The following is a 5,661-nucleotide window of genomic DNA, read 5'->3' as shown; positions in this document are numbered from 1 at the left end:
CGTAGAGTTCCTCGGCTATAGTTGCCTATAGTTTATGGTTACAATATATACCGGGGACTTTATGTACCATGAGCGCGCCAAATATCTCATGTACACGCACATTGTAAATCAAGATATACACCATGATAAAACATATTTAAACACGTGTCCCTCGCCCCGAAAACAGTTTAAAACATAGTGAAAATAGTGAAAATAGGGGCTGTGAGACTCACCTTAAATCGAGGAATAATGTTCCGTTATACTTGGTGAGTTTCCTGTATTATATCGTATACGTACATTCTTCAGTACATAATACTTATACTACTATTAATACTTAGCCCGATACATAGTTATGAGGTGGCGGTATATATGTATTTTTATACCTTAGCGATATGGACGTTAGACAACGTCTTATACTTGTTATATATATGCCCGTTATATTCTCTTTATATATATATCCTTCGAGCATTAGGGAATGCTCGATACAAATTATTAGTCGGTAATCATGACGTTCGTGACATGCTTTGGCCTAATAGGTTTTGGAGCTCTCATCGTTAGTCCCCAGGTAGGTAACGGGCCCATCTATGATATATTCAGTTACCAGCCTAGACAGGACGTCCCGACTACCGGCACCTCCACCCTTCCAGTTACTCGCAATGTCCATCACAAAAAAACCCGTATTTTATATTTATTGCACATATATAGGAATATATGTGTATGACTTGTATACTTATTTTGTTATGTATATATTATAAGTATTATTAATATCCTTTTTAAATCTTATAAGCATATATTATATATATCTTACTAGTACTCATATTTTATCATTATTATTATTATTATTACTATTATTATTACTATTATTATTTTTACTTTTATGACAAACCCGATACGGTTTTTAATACGTTAGTTATATCCTTTGTAAAGTTTAACATAACCAAAATTCCATTTTTACATTTAGATCATCTTGTTTATTTATAAATGGGTTTTACTACTGAAGATCATTTTTACCTTAACCTTCCTTAAATACCCCTTTAAATCCTTTATATCTTTTACTTAACATGATTTATCCTTACTTATATGTCACACTTCAAGTTTATATTCATGATTTATCACCTCATTAAATATATGTATCTTAGGCTTAATCCATGTTTTTCTATTAAACATAATATGATTTTATTACCTTGGAAATGTCGGTTTTTCGAGACGTTCTTGAGCGTGTTTAGGCTCTTGGATGATGGTCTTGTAGTGTAGGCTCTAGAATATGTTTATTAAACATGAACACAAGTGTTAAAATCAAAGGAAACGAGTGTGTGTTGGCTGGACAGAAAAGAACCATTTTCCAGCAAGTATTTTATGAAGAACAATTAGACTTTTAGGCTTACCAAGTGCTGAAATTAAGCCGGAAATGGATATTCGAAAGATGGTTCGTGATCCTTACGAGTTTCCTTGGATTTCTAAACAAGAATCACCGAAAAATACCAAGTAGTTTGTGAGATATGAATAAAAGAAGAGAGGTGGGTACTGCTGGAAAATGCAGTTTCCCAGCAGTGACCTTCGAAGGTTCAAAGCTTCTTACCGAGTTTTCCGAGAAGAGATCCGTTCAAGGCTTTCCACTACGGTTTAAGGATTTCTTCTAGCTTTCCAACGATATATAGGGTTCAGAGGGTTCAGGGCAGAATTATAGAGAAATTGGGTTGCAAAGAGGCGGTTGCTTGGTGTTGCGCTGCTGCTGTTCTTCAGCCATGAAAAGAGAGAAATTTGGAGTGTGTTTAAGGGTTTGTATGAGTTTGTGTGTGGTGTTTTTCATCAAAATAATTGGTCTTATTTATAGGCAAACCCAAGGGAACACATCCCTTGATTTGAGGGATCCAAAAGATTACAATCCCTTGATTTAAGGGTGTCAAATCTTACACCATAAAGTGAAATAGTTGGTCAAAGCATGGTTTTTATTGTTGTTTATTTGATGGAATGGGGGTAGGCGGCCATAGGGAATGGTTAGGAAGATTTTGCTTGATCTTGTAGTACTTTCAATATTGTGCCCATACCTTGGTAGGTAAAAGATAAGATCTTCCAGAAGCATAGACTGGCTCATTTTGGGCGGAAGTATTCCCTTCCCGCAGGTCTTCCCGCAGGTCTTCCCGCAGTCTTCCCGCAGGTCTTCCCGCAGGGTCTTCCCGCAGGTCTTCCCGCAGGTCTTCCCGCAGGGTCTTCCCGCAGGTCTTCCCGCAGGTCTTCCCGCAGGTCTTCCCGCAGGGTCTTTGAGCACTTTGAGCACAGGGTCTTTGAGCACTTTGAGCACAGGGTCTTTGAGCACTTTGAGCACAGGGTCTTTGAAAAGGATTTTTTGTTTTTAGGGTTTTTCGCAAGGATTCTTCCCACGGGTTTCCCAATGTCACGCAGAGTTTTTCCACTCTTCTGTTTGAACTTTGGGTATATTATAGATGATATGGAACCCGTATTTATTTTGGTTCCCGGTATGATGTATATTTAAATTTAGCCCGGAGTTATATTTGGTTAAATAGTGCTCCATATTGTAATCCTTTATGGATTGTTTAAATTATTAACTTCATATTATTTTTGACTAGTATACCTTTAATTCCTTCATAGTTTCATATCTTGGTCGTCTCACTGTATAATGTATCATTGATTTGGCCGGTTCAGCGACTATATTCCATTATTTAAACGTTTATGTCGTTTTGGTCCTAATTAGAGTATTAGAACATTACTGGGCATGGTCTTACCATTACCCCTTATATTGGATCATAGGTATATATTTAGCTTGATATGTTTGTCACCTCTGACTATTACTGGGCTGTCTTTATCATATAGTCGTTCTCATCGGCACTTTATACAATCCTATAGGCATTACGACTGTTCTCGTTCACATTTCAAGTATACTATGGTTTATACGTCATATAACTTATATAATCAACACATAATTTAAATCAAGTATATAGATTAGAGTGTGAAATAATTACCGGGTGTCACATTCTCCCCCTGTTGGAAGAATTTCGTCCCGAAATTTGTTGTTAGTTATCCGTTATAGTTGGGTCCGGGAAAAGGTGTGGGTACTTCTTTCGAATTTGATCTTCTCTTTCCCAGGTAAACTCGGGTCCTCTTTTAGATTTCCACTGTACCTTCACTAACTTAATCCGACTTCTTCGTAGTTTTTGTTCTTTCCAGTCGGTAACGGCTATCGGTTCTTCAACAAAATGTAACCGATCGTCAATATGTACTTCATCTAAAGGTATAATTAAAGATTCATCGGATAGACACTTTTTAAGGTTCGACACATGGAATGTGTCATGTACCCCGTTAAGTTCTTCCGGTAGCTTCAACTTATAGGCCACTGGACCTATCCTTTCCAGGATCTCGAACGGTCCGGTATATCTTGGGCTGAGCTTGCGCCGCTTTCCAAACCTTGGAACTCCTTTCCATGGCGAGACTTTTAAAAGAACTTTATCTCCCACTTGGAATTCCAAAGGCTTGCGTCTCACATCCGCATAACTTTTCTGTCGATCGCGGGCCGTTTTCAGTCGTTCTTTTATTTGAAATATCTTGTCAGTTGTTTCTTGAATTAGTTCGGGACCCGTCATTTGTCTGTCGCCAATTTCCGCCCAGCACAAGGGCGACCTACACTTACGACCATACAAAGCTTCGAACAGTGCAGCCTTTATGCTCGTGTGGTAGCTATTATTATATGAAAATTCCACCAAAGGAAGGTGAACATCCCAGCTACCACCAAAATCAATTGCACACGCTCTTAGCATATCCTCCAATGTTTGTATAGTTCGTTCGCTTTGGCCGTCAGTCTGGGGATGGTAGGCGGTACTCATATCTAATCGCGTGCCCAAAGCTTTTTGTAACGACTTCCAAAAATGAGACGTAAATCGACTGTCGCGGTCAGAAATAATCGAGACTGGGACTCCATGTCTTGACACGATCTCTTTTATATATAGTCTAGCTAACCGCTCCATCTTATCCGTTTCTTTGATAGCTAAGAAATGCGCGGATTTGGTTAGCCGGTCGACTATCACCCATATGGTGTCATAACCTCTTGGAGTCCTAGGTAACTTCGTAATGAAATCCATCGAGATTTGTTCCCATTTCCACATGGGAATCTCGGGCTGTTGTAATAATCCGGATGGTTTCTGATATTCCGCCTTGACTTTTGCGCAAGTTAAACATTTTCCCACATAATTTGCTATATCACCCTTAAGATTAGGCCACCAATAGTATCCCTTTACATCTTTATACATTTTATCTGCACCGGGGTGCACGGAATACTTCGTCTTGTGGGCTTCATCAAGTATTCTTTCACGTAATCCTCCCTCGAGAGGAACCCATATTCGGTTGACAAAGTACAGGGTACCGTCTTCTTTGGATTCTAAGTTGTCAACCATACCACGGAGACCCTCGTCTTTGATATTATCAGGTTTCAAAGCTTCTCGTTGGGCTTCGTGGATAAGGGTGGTGAGGTTCGTACTTATAGTTAGCCCTAAGACTTTAACACGTGATGTCTTCACCCTTTCTTTCCTGCTTAAAGCGTCTGCTACAACGTTCGCCTTTCCAGGGTGGTACTTGATCACACAATCATAATCATTCAATAATTCAACCCACCGTCGTTGCCTCATGTTTAATTCTTTTTGATCAAATATATGTTGTAGGCTTTTATGATCGGTGTAGATTGTGCAATGGGTGCCGTATAAGTAATGACGCCATATCTTAAGTGCAAACACCACTGCGCCCAATTCTAAATCGTGAGTGGTGTAATTTTTCTCGTGCACTTTGAGTTGTCGTGACGCGTACGCGATGACTTGATTTCTTTGCATAAGGACACAACCAAGTCCTTGATGCGAAGCATCGCAATAAACTACGAAGTCATCCGTCCCTTCAGGTAGAGCTAGGATAGGCGCACTACAAAGCTTCTGTTTTAGCAACTGGAACGCCTTTTCTTGTTTATCTCCCCAATTAAAAGGTTTATCCTTCTGTGTGAGCGCAGTAAGGGGTTGTGCTATCTTCGAGAAATTTTCAATAAATCGCCGATAGTAGCCTGCTAGCCCTAGAAATTGTCGTATTTCCGTCGGTGTCTTCGGCACTTCCCAGTTTTTAATGGCCTCTACTTTTGAAGGGTCAACATGAATTCCCTTTTCGTTGACGACATGGCCTAAAAAGTGTACTTCTCTTAACCAAAAATCACACTTTGAAAACTTTGCATACAGCTTCTCCTTTCTCAACAATTCTAAAATCAATCGAAGGTGTTGCTCGTGCTCCTCTTCCGTTCGGGAATAAATTAATATGTCATCTATAAACACTATCACGAACTTGTCTAGGTAAGGTTTGCACACTCGGTTCATTAAGTCCATGAACACGGTAGGTGCGTTCGTTAGCCCAAAAGGCATGACTAGAAATTCATAATGACCATACCTCGTTCGAAACGCAGTCTTTGGTACATCATCCTCGTGTATCTTCAGCTGATGGTACCCGGATCGTAGATCTATCTTGGAATAGAAACTAGATCCCTGTAATTGGTCAAACAAATCATCAATCCTCGGTAAAGGGTACCGATTTTTTATGGTCAGTTTGTTAAGTTCCCTGTAATCAATACACATACGGAACGAACCGTCTTTCTTCTTGACAAATAGTATCGGGGCTCCCCAAGGTGAGTAGCTCGGGCGT

This window comes from Bidens hawaiensis, unplaced genomic scaffold (genome assembly GCF_021521415.1).
Source record: "Bidens hawaiensis isolate Kalapana, Puna unplaced genomic scaffold, B.hawaiensis_p1.1 tig00004192_1, whole genome shotgun sequence".
Taxonomy (NCBI): Eukaryota; Viridiplantae; Streptophyta; class Magnoliopsida; order Asterales; family Asteraceae; genus Bidens; species Bidens hawaiensis.
Note: the sequence above shows the minus strand (reverse complement) of the source record.